The sequence below is a fragment of the Polypterus senegalus genome, chromosome 15 (genome assembly GCF_016835505.1).
Source record: "Polypterus senegalus isolate Bchr_013 chromosome 15, ASM1683550v1, whole genome shotgun sequence".
NCBI lineage: Eukaryota > Metazoa > Chordata > Cladistia > Polypteriformes > Polypteridae > Polypterus > Polypterus senegalus.
Genome location: NC_053168.1, coordinates 85,453,511 through 85,473,662, shown reverse-complemented (window position 1 = coordinate 85,473,662; position 20,152 = coordinate 85,453,511). Strand labels below are relative to the sequence as shown.

The window sequence follows — 20,152 nt, the reverse complement described above, 5'->3', positions numbered from 1 at the left end:
CTGATCTCTTCAAGCTTGTTTGGAGTTCACTTTGGAAGAATTTCAGAGATCTTTTTGTCAGTTCTGCTCCTCGGCTTAGCACCTAGCTATTTAAAATTTGTCTGGAAGAAGCAGACTATAGTTATACATGTTATGTTTTCCAACATGGACAATGATAATTGGATTCACCCCAGCTCTTCTCAGGAGCCTGTATGTGACTCCGTGTTACTAGAACAAGCTGGTGTGTCAGTTGTTTTAATAAACGAGTCCCATATTATTACTTTCCTCTTTGTTGAGGCAAGTTTACAGGAGCCCTGTCATAAGCCTGAACTGACTTACAAATGCTGCACCCAGACTTATATAATGCTTTTAATGGCACCTATACAAACGTTCAAGCTACTAATTTGGCAAGTTGGAAATTCTGCAGGAACACAAAGTTGACTAAAATGTGTTTCTCTGATTTTTCCAATTTTGTGTTACTGATCAATCCACTTCACTTTTTTCAAATGTGGTAAATCGAGGTTTGATTATTTTGCTTGAATTTTGCCCTTTGCAGCCACTATAATTTGCAATCTTTTAGTATGCGACTCCATGGTATGATGCATTGCCATCTGCATTTTGTTCAACATATAACTGTATATACTGTAACTCACTCAATCTTTTGAATTTAATCAATATCTGCAGCCTGTAGTCTGTACCAATTCCTATCCATTTAACGATCTTTGAAGTGAAATATCACCAAGAAATTTGTACAAAAACAATTAATTCTATTAAATGCAAGATTTCTATATGTGAAAATGACAGAGGTATTTTACTCGATGCTAAGGTAAATGCATAAACAATATTTTTGGAGTCTGAATCACTTTAAAATAGTCCACTTAGTACTCATATTATCAAATGTACCCCATGCCTTAAATCAAATTGACACCCCTACCCATTAAATCCTGATTTGCTTATTCTTTGAATAAAGCATACAAAATGTATGATTCAGATTTTTTTTATTAATTTTTGTGTATATACTGTTTTCTGAGTACAGATTAAGCTAAATTTGCTGCTCTGTTTTATATGAGGAAAATAGTTTATTTTTCATAAATCATTTCTTTTTTTAAGACAGCTATAAAAGAAAACAGATTAGAGATTGTTTATTTGAGGTTTAAAATGCAAGGTGTAAATGAATATTTTTTCACTATAAAAGGTATTTGACTGTTTCCATCTTGATTAAAAAAATTAACTATGAAGAGGAATGTGGAATTTGTAAATCATAACATCCCTAGATGTTCAGTACAACTGAATATATTTTACCTACTGTTTGTCATTTTAGGTTCTTTGATTACATTGATAGACATGCTTTTATTAAGTGGGCAACAGTAAGTGGATACTTCAGATAAAATAAAAAATATCAAATTAAAAAGAAAAAATTACAACAAAAATCAAATACTCTAGAGGGTTAATGCACACAAAGTATACAGCAGGCTTTAATGTGCTCTAAGCGCTTATTGAACACTAGAAGAGCACCAGATCTGCTTGTCATTTATAATGGCTAAACATTGTTCTGTTCAATAAAAACCTAAGAGTCTTTTAAATGCTTTAGAAACCTCCTACACAGTAAAGGTCCTAGGGTTATTGTTGATCTTTATGTTTTAAATGCCATTTTTATGTTTGCAAACTTCATCAATTCATTTTTAAAGACATTAACAAACCATGAAAGCAGAACAATTGTCCATTTGATCTGACTGTGCTCAATTTTTTTAACAACCTTTCACCCCTCAGTGACACACTAAAAAGTCTCAGTGCACATAACAACCCATCAGTGAAAGCTGAAACCCAAAACAGAAGAAACCACCAGGAATAAGTATATGATTTGATTGGTACTGAGCTTGAGAACAAATCGGCCAATCTGGTATATAATTAAAAAGCAATAACCCAAATCAAAACAGTGGTTTCTCAGTAGGCAGTTTTAAAAGCAACGATCAAGAGTTTCATGTTAAACGGAAGGGCACAGCTACCTGTGCAGGATGAAAGCAAATCACATTCATCATAATTGAGAGCTTGTGGTCTTTCAATTGTCTACATTTTTACAAAGGTAGTTAATGGCTGAGCAAATTCCATATACAATAATACAGAAATACCCACCTTCTTCTCTTTCTCAATTTTAAAATAACTACTAGTGTTACAACACTAAAAACAACATTGTAATGTTCTAAAATTTTCAGATAGTATGTAAACTTGTGGCTTAGGGTTGTATAATGAATAAACAATCAACAGAGCATGGTGGCACAAAGAGGTTGGAAATAAAAATATACTCAGGGAGTGGCTTTAACTTACAGTCTCATTATTCCTGCAAAATGGACAGCATAACACTATTGCAGAAGTACTGCCATAATATTTTTGTTAAATAAAGTAAAATCTATTATGTGTTATTTGTCACATGAGTTCAGAGTCATCTAATTTTGTGAATTTACAGTATGCTAATTAATATTATAAAATGTGTGTTGGAAACAAACACCTGGAATGAATTTTAAAGCATTTAGTGCAGTGATTTTTAAAAGGCTGCCCGGGAGCGACATCTGGCCCACAGAGCACATTAATGTGTACCATGGTCCTTCTGAAAGCTACATAAAACCAAACACATAAACCTATGTAAATATGTGTACACTAGCTAAGCTTATTTCCCACCCAAAATAAAACTGAACTGACAATAAATGGGCCAACCAATTTTGCTTTATTTTACCAGACCTTTTGAATGGACAGCTGAATTTTTTATATGACAGCAAGAAATAGCCTATGTGCATTTTTTGTGTGATGATATCTCTCATAAATTGTTTTGATTTGCAATTGAAACGCAAAAGTCAATCCATTTCAGATATGAACGAGACTGCTGAAACATTCCGTTTAAACTTCAAATGTTTTAAAAAAAATTTACAGAAAGCAAAGTTGCACTTTAAACAGCTTAAGCAACACTGGAATTAAAATATTATATATAATATTTTAATTCCAGTGTTGCTTAAGCTGTTTAAAGTGCAACTTATATATATAGGACTTCCTGGTGCATATGTTCCTGTTAAGACTGATAAAGAATTAAAGAGAGTGGTGGGAGAGCTTCGGCCTCTTAAATTAAATATTCCTGCAATTTTAATGACCATTCTCCTTTGTTACAGATGGACAGGAGTACACTGTCGATTGAAAGCACCTCTTCAGCTAGAGATCTTAGAAATATAAAAATCAGCTTTGCATAAAGAACAACGCAAGCACATCAGTGTTAGTTTCTTCTGAATAAACAGGATTTCCCAATTCAGTAGTAAAAGAGTGATTGCAAAGCTGCTCCTCACAATATTTCCTTTCACCTGTAACTTTGAATATCTACTTTACTAAATGACATTAGGCTAGAATTCCCTCTAGCAGGTCCTTGTGTCTCAACACAACCTAAGCCTTCAGTTGCCATTAAAGTGCTGTGCATCTTATGTAACCTCAATTGTTCCCAATCTGTTTAAGGGTCAGCATGGTTCAATATGTTCACACTTGTTCCTTCTAGTTGCATGGAGGTCTTCTAACATTCTGCTATGTTACATGGATTGTAACACACCACCAAGGATTAAAGGAGGCTTTATTTAAAAAAAAAAAAAAAACACAACTCTTGCCAGCCCTCAATGTCATTAAGACACTTTTGCCAGCCAGACCACCTTATGACATAATCCCTTTAATTTACTCATATGTAACACATTTTATTCATAAGACCAGAAGACTATACACATTAACAATTTACACTTGTACAATAATCAAGTCTCATAATGAACTCAACTTGAAATTAAGTACTCACTTAGTCGTCTCACTACCTGTAGATATTTCACTTCAGCATCCAGGTTCAAAGTATAACCTGACCTGTTACAGATAAATGAAAAATATAAATAAACACAGATGTTACAAATACATTATACTTACAACTTGATTTGATATTACAAAAGTATTTTATCTGTCACATGCAAAGTACATAGAGTACAATATGTAGTGAAATGCTTAGCTGCTCAAGTCCAATGACTGTGCCTGAAAACGAACATAGAGACAAAACATAACTTTATAAATTAAAAAATTGAAGATTAATTATAATAGATTAATTTTAAATGTGTAATAACAATTATTATTAAAAACTATATTACTTAAACAACTAAGTAAATGTAAAATCAACAGTATATTCTGCCTAAGCATTTTCTAATTAACTGGGTGCTACTTTGAAACAGCTCACATCTTCAGAAGACTCAATTCAAAATCTTTGGCCGATTACTGTCAATGTAGAGTTAATGTATTTTCCCTAATCCTGCACTTGTCTCTAATTTTTTGAGTTTTACTCCTATATCTCAACAACACTGCATTAGGTTATGTGGCAGCTCTTAATTAATGAATGTGCATGAAAGTACCCTGCAATGGACTAGTGTCCTGCCAGGGATGAATCTTGTCTTGCGCGCAGATGCTATCTGAATAGTATTCCATTTCACACAACTCTGAATTAGATTAAGTGGGCCAAGTATAGGATGTAAAGCAAATGATAACCGCTAACCATTTTCTACACTATCTACTGTATTAGTACTTGGCTGTCAACCATTTCCTTAATCCCTTTCTGACACTTACCTTTAGATTACCTTGTACTGGTTTTATAGGTTTGTGTACGTGTTTAAACATCCCTCACCTTTACCTTACTGCGTGTTTTTCACGTTGTGGTTCATTTATTTTAAAAAAGGATTTTTGAAATGTTCTTTTTACCTGAATAACATTTTTCTTCAATATATTTAAAAAGGGATTCTTTCTATGTGGAATTCCTAACAAAATTTACAGTATGTACAACAAGACATATTTCTGTGTTTTCTTTGTTTTTCTAGTACTAAAACAACTGATAGTGTAAAATGAAACAATCTGTGAAGCCCATCTTTTCAGAAGCGCACTATCAATTCATTAGAAGATTTTAAATATCAGCAATTAATTTGTCACTTTAAACCAACTTAATCCACTAAATGCCAATGAATGAGCTCAATTGGTGAAATATCAGTGTTTTTGGTTAATGCAGTGCATCATCCACTTACAATTCATAATATGCTGCAATATGTTTTATTTGATTCAAGTAAGGAGTATCTTAAACACTTGGGATCAACAGTACAAAGTAATGGGGTGGTGGTAGAGAGGTGAAAAAAGAGAGTGCCGACAGGGCTGAATAGGTGGAGAAGAGTGTCAGAAGTAATTTGTGACAGACTAATATCAGCAAGAGTGAAAGGGAAGGTCTACAAAATGGTACTGAGACCAGACTATATTATTTGGGCTGAGGACTGAGGCACTGATCAAAAAACAAGAGAAAGAGCTGGGGGTGGCAGATTTAAAGATGCTAAGATTTGCACTGGGTGTGACAAGGATGGATAGGATTAGGAATGAGTACATTCGTGGATCAGCTCAGGTTGAATGGTTTCAAGACAGTCAGAGAGGTGAGACTGAGTTAGTTTGGACATGTGCAGAGGAGAGATGCTGGCTATATTGGGAAAAGGATGCTAAGGACAGAGTTGCCAGGCATGATGAAAAGAAATTGGCCTATGAGAAGGTTTATGGATGTGGGGAGAGAGAGGCCATGCAGGTGATGGGTGTAACAGAGCAAGATGCAGAGGACAGGAAGATATGAAAAAAGATGATCCGCTGTGGCAACCCCTAACTGGAGCAGCCGAAAGAAGAAGTGTACACAGAACATTAAATTTTAACTTGCATTTGAAACAAAACTATAAATTGCTTTGAAGATGGTAGTATTTTTTTTATTTTTCGAAAACAATTTTTTTCAGGAATAAGTATAAGAGTTTCCCCTGATCATCCTTGAGATGTTTCTGCAGCTTAATTGGAGTCCACCTGTGGTAATTTCAGTTGATTGGACATGATTTGGAAAGGCACACACCTGTCTATATAAGGTCGCACAGTTGACAGTTCATGTCAGAGCACAAACCAAGCATGAAATCAAAGGAACTGTCTGAAAACCTCTGAGACAGGATTGTCTCGAGGCACAAATCTGGGGAAGGTTACAGAAATATTTCTGCTGCTTTGAAGGTCCCAATGAGCACAGTGGCCTCCATAATTCGTAAGTGGAAGAAGTTCGAAACCACCAGGACTCTTACTAGAGCTGGCTGGCCATCTAAACTGAGTGATCGGGGGAGAAGGGCCTTAGTCTGGGAGGTGACCAAGAACCTCTGTCAGAGCTCCAGCGGTCCTCTGTGGAGAAAGGAGAACCTTCCAGAAGGACAACCATCTCTGCAGCAATCCACCAATCAGGCCTGTATAGTAGAGTGGCCAGACAGAAGCCACTCCTTAGTAAAAGACACATGGCAGCCCGCCTGGAGTTTGCCAAAAGGCACCTGAAGGACACTCTCAGACCATGAGAAACAAAATTCTCTGGTTTGATGAGACAAAGATTGAACTCTGGTGTGAATGCCATGCGTCACGTTTGGAGGAAACCAGGCACCACTCATCACCAGGCCAATACCATCCCTACAGTGAAGCATGGTGGTGGCAGCATCATGCTGTTGGGATGTTTTTCAGCGGCAGGAACTGGGAGACTAGTCCGGATAAAGGGAAAGATGACTGCAGCAATGTACAGAGACATCCTGGATGAAAACCTGCTCCAGAGCGCTCTTGACCTCAGACAGGGCGACGGTTCATCTTTCAGCAGGACAACGACCCTAAGCACACAGCCAAGATGTCAAAGGAGTGGCTTCAGGACAACTCTGTGAATGTCATTGAGTGGCCCAGCCAGAGCCCAGACTTGAATCCGATCGAACATCTCTGGAGAGATCTTAAAATGGCTGGGCATAGACGCTTCCCATCCAACCTAATGGAGCTTGAGAGGTGCTGCAAAGAGGAATGGGCGAAACTGGCCAAGGATAGGTGTGCCAAGCTTGTGGCATCATATTCAAAAAGAGTTGAGGCTGTAATTGCTGCCAAAGGTGCAAAGTATTGAGCAAAGGCTATGAATACTTATGTACATGTGATTTCTCAGTTTATTTTTGCAAAAACATAAAATAAACTGTTTTCACATTGTCATTATGGGGTTTTGTGTGTAGAATTCTGAGGAAACAAATTAATTTAATACATTTTGAAATAAGGCTGTAACATCACAAAATGTGCAAAAACTGATGCGCTGTGAATACTTTCCGGATGCACTGTGTGTGTGTGTGTGTGTATATATATATATATATACATACATACAGTGGTGTGAAAAACTATTTGCCCCCTTCCTGATTTCTTATTCTTTTGCATGTTTGTCACACAAAATGTTTCTGATCATCAAACACATTTAACCATTAGTTAAATAGACACAAGTAAACACAAAATGCAGTTTTTAAATGATGATTTTTATTATTTAGGGAGAAAAAATCCAAACCTACATGGCACTGTGTGAAAAAGTAATTGCCCCTGAACCTAATAACTGGTTGGGCCACCCTTAGCAGCAATAACTGCAATCAAGCGTTTGCGATAACTTGCAATGAGTCTTTTACAGCGCTCTGGAGGAATTTTGGCCCACTCATCTTTGCAGAATTGTTGCAATTCAGCTTTATTTGAGGGTTTTCTAGCATGAACCGCCTTTTTAAGGTCATGCCATAGCATCTCAATTGGATTCAGGTGAGGACTTTGACTAGGCCACTCCAAAGTCTTCATTTTGTTTTTCTTCAGCCATTCAGAGGTGGATTTGCTGGTGTGTTTTGGGTCATTGTCCTGTTGCAGCACCCAAGATCGCTTCAACTTGAGTTGACGAACAGATGGCCGGACATTCTCCTTCAGGATTTTTTGGTAGACAGTAGAATTCATGGTTCCATCTATCACAGCAAGCCTTCCAGGTCCTGAAGCAGCAAAACAACCCCAGATCATCACACTACCACCACAATATTTTACTGTTGGTATGATGTTCTTTTTCTGAAATGCTGTGTTCCTTTTACGCCAGATGTAACGAGACATTTGCCTTCCAAAAAGTTCAACTTTTGTCTCATCAGTCCACAAGGTATTTTCCCAAAAGTCTTGGCAATCATTGATATGTTTCTTAGCAAAATCGAGACGAGCCCTAATGTTTTTTGCTTAACAGTGGTTTGCGTCTTGGAAATCTACCATGCAGGCCGTTTTTGCCCAGTCTCTTTCTTATGGTGGAGTCGTGAACACGGACCTTAATTGAGGCAAATGAGGCCTGCAGTTCTTTAGACGTTGTCCTGGGGTCTTTAGTGACCTCTCGGATGAGTCTCTGCGCTCTTGGGGTAATTTTGGTCGGCCGGCCACTCCTGGGAAGGTTCACCACTGTTCCATGTTTTTGCCATTTGTGGATAATGGCTCTCACTGTGGTTCGCTGGAGTCCAAAAGCTTTAGAAATGGCTTTATAACCTTTACCAGACTGATAGATCTCAATTACTTCTGTTCTCATTTGTTCCTGAATTTCTTTGTATCTTGGCAAATGTCTAGCTTTTGAGGTGCTTTTGGTCTACTTCTCTGTGTCAGGCAGCTCCTATTTAAGTGATTTCTTGATTGAAACAGGTGTGGCAGTAATCAGGCCTGGGGGTGGCTACGGAAATTGAACTCAGGTGTGATACACCACAGTTAGGTTATTTTTTTTAGTTTTGGATTTTTTTTCTCCCTAAATAATAAAAACCATCATTTAAAAACTGCATTTTGTGTTTACTTGTGTTATATTTGACTAATGGTTAAATGTGTTTGATGATCAGAAACATTTTGTGTGACAAACATGCAAAAGAATAAGAAATCAGGAAGGGGGCAAATAGTTTTTCACACCACTATATGTATATGTAATGAAACATCTGACTGGGGGCGGCGGAATGCGCGGTCTTTCTCAGTTCCCTACAGATCTTTCCTGGGAAATCCTGCAAGGTTCTGGCGCCTCAGAAGATGTCACTTCCGAAGCCGGCCCTTTTGCGGACGTCGCTTCCAAAGCCGGCCCCTTTGCTGACATCGCTTCCAAAGCCGGCCATTTTGATGACATCAGTTCCTCTCCAGGCCTTTAAAGCCTCCATCTTGGGCTACTATAGCCAGTTCTAGTTTGGACTTTGTGAAATGCACTTGATATTTATGATACAACAAACCCTTTTGCAACTGGGAAAAACAATATATGGGTGGCTGCCCCAAACCTTTATGATGTCTTTGGCATATTATTATCACAATATACATTGGTTGAGATATACAGTATATACTGTAAATTGGTTTGCATAGATCCGTTCTGCTATATATACACATTGGTTGAGATACATCCGTTCAGATCTATGCATTGGTTTGAACACGCCCATTCAAATATATACATTGGTTGAGAGATATATATATTGGTTTAAATAGATTGGTTTAGATATATACATCGGTTCAGACAAATCCGTTCAGATATATATATTGGTTCAGATAGATCCGTTCAGATATATACATTAGTTGGGATTTATGGGCAGGCACAACGCAGCCACCCATGTTTAGCACCTCCCTTTCGCTTCATCATTGCTTCAACACTGTTGTAATTATTGTGCACATTTTATACAAGTAGCATATGCTTGTCTGTCGCATTTTGTTTCGTAAGCCCTCCGAGTGGGGGGGTCCTCGATTTCAAAGCACTTTTTTTCCTTTCATTATTTAAAACACTCGCACAGATACCCGCCTCTTCGCCCCGCTCCGTCCCGGCTCATGTACCCACCTCACTCACTCCCTCTCGTCCCTCCCACGACAGATTCTTCTTCAAAGCCGAGTTACCAGAAAGCATTGATCGCAACCGCAGTACTTCCCATTTTTTCACCTCATGAGACACTGGTTTATCATTGACTGAAAGCCGCCCGGTGATATCTGTTATTCCGTATTGGCAGCATTTCATTAAAGGGCGATCTGCTTCAGCAAGGAACTTGGTCCCATTTGCTGAAAGGATGTTATGGAGGAAAACACTGGAGTTGCTCTGTTTCTTTAAATGTTGATCAGGGACCAAAATGACCTGAATATTCCCACTTCACAAATAACTGATGTTTAACTGGTTTTATAGTAAAACTAACAAAACCACACACAAGCACGTACACGCTCACACACATACTCAAACTCACAAATCGTGGGTCGCACATACTACTGATTAAACGTATCTGTCAAGGGCGATTATTTTTTCACCCCATAAAACAGATTCTTCTCAACAGCTGAGTTACCAGGAAGCACCAAAGCAACCGCAGTACCTCACATTTTTTCACCTCAAAAGACACTGGCTTATCATTGACTGAAAGCCGCCCGGTGATTTCTGTTATTCCATATTGGCAGCATTTCATTAAAGGGCGATCTGTTTCAGCAAGGAACTGATCTGTTTGCTGAAAGGATGTTATGGAGGAAAACACTGGAATAGCGCGGTTTCTTCTGAATGTTTATCAGTGATCAGGGATCAGAATGATCAGAATATTCCTGCTTCACAAATAACTGATGTCTGTTTTTATTGTAAAACTGAGAAAACCACACACACGCACACAACACACACACTCAAATTCACAAATCGTAGGTCGCACACACTACTGATTAAGTGTATCGGTCACGGGCGATCATTTTTTTCACCCAATAAAACTTTAGTTCGTCAAAGTTAGAAAGCCGTCCGGTGATTTCTATTCTTTCTTATTGGCGCAGCTTTTAATTTAAAGATGATTCACGTCAACAAGGTGAAAAAGTCTTATTTTGACAGGACAATCTTTTTTTTAGGCTTAAGCATTTTTGATTGACTTACAAAAGAAGATAGTTATTACTTACCGTCTTTGCTTCAAATTGGCTTTTTAAAAAGCATTTTTGATATAATTTATTTATGACCGCATAAAATAAAAAAAAGTAGTGCTCAAAATTATAATCCGCGTATCTAACAGGAAGAGGTGGTGGTAGGAGTAAGACTGCTGACTCGCAGTTAAATGATCACTGGATTGTGTCCAGGAGGGGCTTACTTTCTGTTATTCTATTTATTTTTACAAATTGCTTTGAGTAGTAAGAAAGGCACTATAAAAACGTAAGGAATTAATAATAATAACAATATTATTATTATTATTATACATGTGAAACGCGTGATCAAATTCAGCCGCTGCTTAGTAGGGTATGAATAGGGGCACTATGTGCTCGACAATACCATGAGTTCATTGAAATAATTACACAGCAAGGTGCGCATGCAATACAAACAATGTGTTTATTATTGAAGTAAAGGTTCATATAAATTGATTATATACAAATTTTCAATAAGTTGAGAGATGTCAACTAGTTAAAATGCACAAAATTATACATGCATTGCTTTATAGTCCACATATAATGTATGTATATTCTTAAAATAATAATATAAAAATCATATAAAATGGTATAGAATCTGCGTCGTAGACTAATTTTGTGCCATACTTCTTCAAAGAAGTTTAGTTTGCTTTAAAAAATCTTACGGCAAACATGCGAACCGTTGAAAATCGCTGATCTTAATTTGTTTTAACGCATGCTCTGTGCAAAATGCTGTCATATCTGTTAGTAAACAAGCATGCGCAGCGATGTCCTGATGTCTGCGTTCTAAGGCTGCAGATATATTAAATGCTATTGATGTTTTACTGGGGTGCTCTGTGATTGAGGGCAGACTGTAAACTTTGTTAAAATAATATCAAAAAATACCAGTTTTCAGTTGTATTTTCAGTCGTTTTGGCGTGTTTACTGTTCTTTTACCAAAAAATTCTTCAACGGGGCTCATCAACAAAGAAACGTGGATAGTAACATTTAGTAAAATATCAGTAATAATAATACATTGCTTGGCACCCAGTAACACTTTATAAAAGACATTTAAAAGACAGCTTGTTAAAATAAATGTAGCAATCCATTATGCTATAAGTGATATTTTGCTCTTAAACATTTACACAGGTGTTTTTTCCTGGGGATAAAAAAGAAAAAAAAATCCACGGGAAAGGCTTTGTTGTTGAACTTAAATTTCACCTCCGCCATGCGAGTCATTAAAACTATTGGAATGAAATATAGTTCTATATAAATAAATAAATACATTTCCTATCACAACCACCTTTTCATCCCTGTACATTGGAGAGGAATCTCATTTTCACAGCAGGTGCAATTATCCTATAAAACACATAGGAGTTCTGTGCACTGTTTTTCATGGGAGATTAAAGCTCAACAAATGTATTTAAAAAACTTTTAAAATAACACCAGGCAGTTAAAATTGATAGGCTTATTAAAGAAACTGTGCACAGACAGTCTTTTATAGCACTTTCATATCGAGTGTGTCTCTTAATCCCTTCTAGCAGAGGAGACACTTATTTCCACAGCTTGGTCTGTGCTGTAGAAATGTGTGCCCCCTGTCTTCTGCTTGTAAATTAATACTGGAATCACAAAACTGTCCACAGTTTATTTAAAGAGATTAAAGGAAGTCTTCTATATCACTTTTTTTGTCTACTATGTCCTTACTCATCCACTCATCCACTAATTAAAAAATACTAGCCAACGCGCAGCGTACCATACGCCGCATAATCAGGCCGGTTTTTTAATCATTTTTAAGCACAGGGAGAAAATTTAACATTTGCAAAATCGGTAATGTAATAAATCAGCAAGAAAAGCAACATTGTAACAATGCACGGAACAAACCAACACACAATCGTCCGTGCAGCGTAGCGAGGTGGGAGGGGGTTGTGTACAAAGTGCAGGAGCATCTAAGAAGACGCATGTTTGTCGCGGATGTGAATTGCTGTATGTACCGTGTACAACACTTTGCTATGCTGCACGCGGTCGTGCGTCGAAACTGAAAACTCTTTTTTTAAAGACTGCTCACTTCATTGTGTTTTAACCTCAGTTGTAAAGGAATGTTTTAATGATCCCATGGGATACCCCTCGCAAACAGTTTTACATGCTTCATATGGCAATTCACCTCCGCGAGAAACATGCCTCTATTAACAGTCAACGTGTGGGAGGGGGGTGTGTACAAAGGGTAGGGACGAAAACAGTGGGAGCGTATGAGTCGCACTTAGTGGCAATTCCACGGTTTGCAGCCCGAATGGGGTTCAATGGCTTACCCACGCCTAGACACATGCTCAATCTCATGCATAATTATTTATTGAATGGTAAACACTTCTGGAAAGACACGGTTGTCTAAAACAGGTTAGTGTGAGAATACAACAGTAAGTGAATGAAAAGATGGAACTCTGGAGAGAGTAAAATACAACACAATAGTGAACCCGCGGCATAACAAACGCCGCATAATTATTTATTGATGGATGAACACTTCTAGAAAGACGCAGGGACACCCCTCGCAAACTGTTCTACACGCCGCATACAGCAATTCACATCTGCGACAAACAAACTGTTTTACACACTGCATACAGCGAATCACATCCGCGACATGATTTTTCCTAGATGGTCCTGTCGCGTCCACCCTCGCACTCGAAGCATACACACTGCCAGCTCATGTGCCCGGTCGCAAGCCGCGTCCAGCCTCGTTCTCAAAGCATACACACCGCCTGGTTATGTGTCCGCTCGCAAGAGAAACTCACGGAGAGCCGCCCACCAGTTGCCTGTGTGTGTGCCCCTTTCTGTCTCTGGCGCGGCTTTTTCTTGCGCTGCCTCTGTGTGAACCGGTCAGGCACAGAGAAGGTCAGCTGCTGACAGAGCATCTCGACTGTTGCAGGGCCTGCATTGGTGAAGCAGGTGAGACGGTAATGAAACAGAGGCACAGGGCTTATTGGTTTTTAAAGACTGATTCCTTCATTGTGCTTTAACCTCAGTTTTAAAGGATTGTTTTAAGGATCCCATGGGATACCCCTCGCAAACTGTTTCACACGCTGCATATGGCGATTCACCTCCGCGAGAAACATGCGTCTATGAACAGTCAACGTAGCTCGGAGGTACATGACATTAACCTGACCTGCACTGCATGTGGCCTCTACGACAGACGAACATAAATGATGGCATTTTTCTGTGTCGTCGCGTCCGAGTTGGTGGGCGTGGCCCTGCGAAGTTGTCGTCGTATCCAATGGTCTTGGAGTTGGTGGACGTGGCTCCTTCCTGTGTGCGCCATAGGTGTCTCACTTGTCGGCTTAGTGAATCCACGCCCCTTCCGACGTGCTTTTCATGGTTGTCTTGCCTTAGTGAATTATATATATAGATAATCAGGCGCTTACACTGTCTTTTTTTAAGTACTGTATGTCTACGAAAATCACTGTGAGTAGCCAGAAAAATGCTATATAAATGTAAGATATTATTTTTATTAATATTATTATTATTATAGGTTTTTTAAAATCAAAATAAACCTGATAGGACTTCTTCCAAGATATGTGCCACTCTAGGGTACCAACAAAGTCAAACTGATTAGAAATTTTTTTTCAGTTTGTTTAAAGTATATTAAGTAAAAAATAACTCTTCATCATTTCCTCATTTCTAATTTGGCATTTCAGGATACAGTATATACTGCAAATATACATTTAAATTGTAACCGCTGACAATTATTTACTCGTGTGCTTGTGTTTTCCATAAAACGGCTTCAATATGTGCACAAAATATAGGTAATAAAACACACAAATTCTGAGATTAGCATGACTGTTGAAGGAAAAACATATTAGAAAGTATTCTATGGAGTTTTCATAAATTAATCATTATATACCTTTTGAGGTTTCCTGATATACTGTATTTTGTAATCAGATTTTTTTTTTTTTGGATTTTTAATGCCACTTCACAGATCAACAATCCCCAACTTGGTCACTGTCAGAATAAGTCTTAATTTTTTTCCTGTGTCCAATAATACATTTTCCGGGTTTCACTACCCATCTGAAAGAGTTGGCATCAGGTTGGGTGGCACTTTTAAATTGTAGTAGTACGAGCGAGTGTCAGTGTGGCAAGCACTAGACTGGCATTTCTTTCCGTCTCATTTTTTGTCTTCTGGCCCAAGCCTGTAAATTTCTTTTGTAAATGGGTGACATGGATAGAGGACAGATACTAACAATTTTCAAGACTATTTAAAACAATACTAAAAGATATTTGTGTGTGATTTGTAGTGCCCCATTGTGTGTTAGATCCACTGAAGAAGTCAACTTAAACAAAGAAAATGTACATTTTGCAGGTTTGTTCGAAGTGTTTTACTGTATATTATAACCATATTATTAATTGCTGCGTGAATATAATTTTTTCAAGGGGATGACCTTTACTATTGTCAAAAAAGACAAGCAGAGCAACAGGAGGAATATGAAAGTTATTTGTTGAGTTTAGGAGACAAAGGATACTTGTAAGGAAGTTCCAGAGTGTACACCGATAGCACTGGCTTGAATTTATACAACTGCTGATATTATTTCATAAAGATATTACTGGCCTGATTTTATGCTGACGTTAAAATGGCTACGTTTTCTGGTAATTATAATCATTATTTTAAATAAAAAGACTATAATTATCAGAACAGATTCAATAAAATGTTCTAATATCTCAGTTGCTGTTTGTCGGACACTTTAATTGACTTTTACAAATGTGTATGATTGGATATTTCGTACTTCATTTGACAAATATTAAATTTTCCAAGTCTCATATTTCAGATGGATAGAACTTTATTTGTCCTCTAAGGGAAAATGTGCTTCTTTTTTTTAACAGAGGCTGAATAAATAAATAAATGAATATTAATATATAATGAAAAAAACAGCCAATCCAATAACAATTTTAGCTGTCTAATGTTCATTCTGCAAGCATCAGTTGGGGCTCACAACTCTGAGACAAAACCTCAGATGTAGAAGAGAGTGTCCCTTTGAGTGGAGAGGACAATGGGACACAGTAGACTTGAAAGTGATGTAGAAAACGTTCATCAATCTTTTACCATGAATTTCGGATAATATTAGTTATCCAGGGTTCATTTTGAAAGTAGCAGACAGGGTGCACACGAGCCCATGGATCTGCTCTAGCCCTGGAAATGAGTGTTCCCTGTAGGGGATAGGATGCAGACACATAGTGGAGAAGATTATATAGAAAACTATACCTACGACCTTTTAAAATCAAATTTCTCTTGCCGGTGTTCATTTTGTAATTAGCAGTCAGAGGGCACACATTTTACGGCTCTGTAGCAGCCATGGAAATGAGCGTACCGACCAGTGGATGAGACATGCGTTTTCATTCCAATAGTTTTAATGACTCACATGACGGAGGTGAAATTTGAGTTCAACAGCAAAACCTTTCCCGTCGATTTTTTTCTCCTTTTTTATTCCCAGGAAAAACCACCTGTGTAAACATTTAAGAGCAAGCTGTCACTTACTGCATGACAATGGATTGCTACATTAATTTTAACGAGCAGTCTTTTAAATGTCTTTGTAAAGTGTTACTGGGTGTCGAGCAATGTATTATTATTATTGATATTTTACTAAATCTTACTATCCATGTTTCTTTGTTGATGAGCTCCATTGAAGAATTTTTTGGTAACAGAACAGTAAACACACCAAAACGACTGAAAATACAACTGATGACTGGTATTTTTCAATATGATTTTAACAAAGTTTACTGTCCGCCCTCAATCACAGAGCACTCCGGTAAAACGTCAATAGTGTTTAATATACCTGCAGCCTTAGAACGCAGACATCAGGACATTATATATATATATATATATATATATATATATATATATATATATATAATGAAGTTTTTGCAGGAGGCTCTGTAGTATGAGAGGCAAACTGGAAGTGCTTCCTGGAAGGTATAATGGTACCAGAAATATTCTTTGATTTTCAGTAGACTTAATGTATCATTGCCTCTAACTCTTCACTCACAGGAGCTTAGAGTTGGGAGGGAAGCTGAGGTAACAGGTTACCTGGTGAGGAGGAAGAAAAGGGCAGTATATAAAGGGGAGTAAGCCTAGTAGGTAGGAAGAACAGCTTAAACTCTACAGTTGGGCATTTAGCCCAGAAGGGTGCAGATGGACAGAGCCTATTTTTGGTTTCCAGACCCATGTATTTTACATTTTTTTGTTCTTGACTTATGTAGTAAAGTACTCCTCCTAGTCTGTTACTGGACTTTACTTTGGGTATGCAGTCTGCTCTAGAGCCACTCCCATTTTGTCAGTGTTAATATTTTATATGTAAACGTCTGCATGTATGTGTGTGTTTGTCTATCTGTCTGTCTGTCTGGTCCGGAAGTGAGAGGTGGAGTCGGGATAAGGGCTCCACCTCTGAGGAAACAGAAACTCACTTAGCCACTAATACACAAGCGAGGCCAGCATGTCAGTAAAATGAAACCTCCAAAGAAAAAGTCACTTGCTTAGCCACTAATGCAGAAGTGCGGCAAGCACATCGGCACAAGAGTATCCCTTTTACTTTTCCTCCTATCGCTAATACACAAGCAAGGCGAGCACGTCTGCAAAATGAAACCTCCGAAGAAAGACAAAAGCTTAACCACTAATGCACAAGCGATGCAAGCACATCTGCAAAACAAAACCTCCTAGGAAAGAGATGCCGAAAGTAGTCTACATTTCAATTTTTTTTTTCTGACAATTTCAACAGTTTCTAGGACCCCAAACATTTTACAGCACAGACTTACACAGCTAGTAATTAAATAATCACTAAACGTATCATTTTCAGATCACCACCTAACTAAATTTGATTTGCTCTTGTACTTGTCAATCAATACATCAGTCAAAGCCTGAAAGATCAGACATCTGCAGAGCAATTAAAATCATAACTATTGTAAGGCACTCTAATGTCATTCCTAAACAATACAGATTAGCTGTCACTCTAACTACAAAAGATATCTAGATATAGTTTGTTTCTAGTTAAAAGCAAAATGAAGTTCACCAATAGTACAATAAATTAAAAATCTTATACATTTTTTATGAAAATATTAATTATAAACCAATTTTCACTTATTCCATTTCCTACCAAAGTCTTGCACACTAATAGCCTTGCACCATTAGTTCTGCCATAACACTACTGGCTTTTTGAAATATTTATAATTTCACTCTGGTCACAGCACAGGAACTGCTTTAACTTATTTTGTCAATGGCATTTTATTCTCTTTTGATATACAAACTGCTATAAGAAGACTCAGTTATAGCTTTTGACAGAGAAATTCATTAGCCTATTAAATATTTTCGTAATGTAATTTAGCTAATACGTATCATAGATGACTGGCGGTAGCACTGCATTGTGCTCTGAAGTTTGACATGGTGTCCCTTCAGACTTTATGCTGGCACTATTACTGTTTCTTCCCTCTATGCTACATTTAGCAGATAAAACAATAACATTTACTCACACGCAGATGACATTTAGTTGTCAAAGTAATAATATTCCACAGACTATCTTCAATTGCTTCTATGAGTAAATTATTGGATGTGTGCCAACAACTTGTCTTTAAATATAGAAAACTGGAAACTCAAATGTAGAATGGTGCTGTCAGCTTTTAACTCAAAGGTCATGAATATTAGCTCAAAATTTAGGTAATCTTTGAGATTAATCTATTTCTAGTTCGCACATTTCATGTCTGAACGCTTTGGTACTAGTTATTCTAAATCAGATATGCATTTGCAATGCCTTACTATACTGCCCTAGGTTTGTTCTATTTATACCTAAATTTGCTAAAATAGGGTGTGTCTACCTTTAACCACAAAATTTGATTAAATGTTTATATTAATAATGGATTAACAAAATAAAAAAGCAATGGTCTTTTGCTTTGAGATACTAGTTAGATTAAATATTATGTTTAATTTTAACTTAACATTTCCTATTACTGTGAAATGGAAAATGTATCTTAGCTTGATTTTTAAACAATGTATGTTTAATTTAAACATATGATTTGTACACTTTAGTTATCACATCTGAAGTCTTTTCTTAATATGATTTGGACAATGCTAAATTGACATAAATCCAGATTACACGTTAACAGCTTCGCCTTACTACCGTATGCACAGTGATTACCGGTTTAAGAGTAAATATAGTTAAGATATAGCTATGTTGTGATTTTTTTTTGGGGGGTTGAGATATTAAACAAAATAGATTACAGGATGTTTAGTCGTTATATAACAATGAGAGAAACTTGCTTTAAACTGGGACAGTTATATTGACTTTTTTTAAACCCTGAAATGCCTTTCCTCGTGCAAGCGGATACAAATTATTATGGTCAAGCCATGCTTTTTAATATATGTTTTAAACGAGGCTCTTAAAATTGTTTTGCTTTTAAAATAATATAAATTCCCTAATGTATCATTCACTTTAATGTACGGTATTTCGGCAACATGTATTTCATTTTATAACAAATGATTGTGCAATCCTAAAAGAAACCAATTTCATGTAAAAGAATTGCAATACCATGTGTTTCAAACGAAGATAATCTGACAGATTAATAAATCGTTTTTGTATGTATTATTTTAAATAAACAATTCGGAAACAGAACCGACGAAAAGTTCAGTACAGTACTCTACTTTGTACACACAACTAAAAGTACACGATCCGCCCCATGCCACCGTGTCAATAAACGCACCAAATCATACGCACATGCGCAATTACTGTCAATGTTTAGTGACGCACCACAACTGCTCACGATTATGTTTCGCCACGATTTAACCCTAACCAATCATGCTAAATCAGAGATAGATTATTAATCTACCGTTCTTAGTTATTAAAAATACAAAAAAGTTAATCTTTTTCTGAAACATACTTGCAAAACTGTAAACGTCCAAAGCGTAACCTAACACATTAGCAAATACAATCTAGAAAACATGCTAAAAACTGCATATGACTAAACTGAAAGGGCATTAGTATTTACCTGTATACAATTTCGTTTTCCTCCACTTGAAACAGAAATTCCGGTCTCAAACAAACCGCCCCTTTGCCATTTTTATCCAATTGGCATTCTCTGCCTCTATAGTGGGCGGTTAGCATTAAGTCCTACAGAAGGAGTATTTATAAGTTCGGCTAGCCCATAGACTTCAGCTATTGGTTAAGTGCCCCAAGTCTTCTTAGACGATTGGGTGACGAAACACGTCACTCAGCTTTTGTGATTGGTAGATGACTGCATTCGAAATGTGCTTTTCTGACCTGTAGTCGTTTAATTGGATCAGAAACGCGCAGAAGCTAAATACTTATACTTTTACTTACGCCGACTATTTTTTGCACATTCCTAATATAAAATGTTTAAAAGTTCAGGTAAAATGAACACAGTATTTTGTAGAGACAGTTTTTGTTTTGTGCAA

The 20,152-nt window shown here is 37.2% G+C and overlaps 1 protein-coding gene across 2 annotated transcripts in view; it reads right to left on the bottom strand.

Annotated features, from left to right (window-relative positions):
* The window catches only part of triqk (triple QxxK/R motif containing), a 134,508-nt gene extending 114,611 nt beyond the window's left edge, over positions 1-19,897 (bottom strand). Inside the window, exons 1-2 of one of the 2 annotated variants that reach the window (XM_039737100.1) lie at positions 19,726-19,897; positions 3,797-3,858 (exon numbers count right to left, since the gene is read on the bottom strand). The gene's annotated coding sequence lies outside the window, so the exon portion shown is untranslated. Of the gene's footprint in view, positions 1-3,796; positions 3,859-19,617; positions 19,695-19,725 lie in introns of those variants that run through there. The other variant, XM_039737101.1, reaches the window with a different exon arrangement.
* Positions 19,898-20,152: the final 255 nt, after the last annotated feature.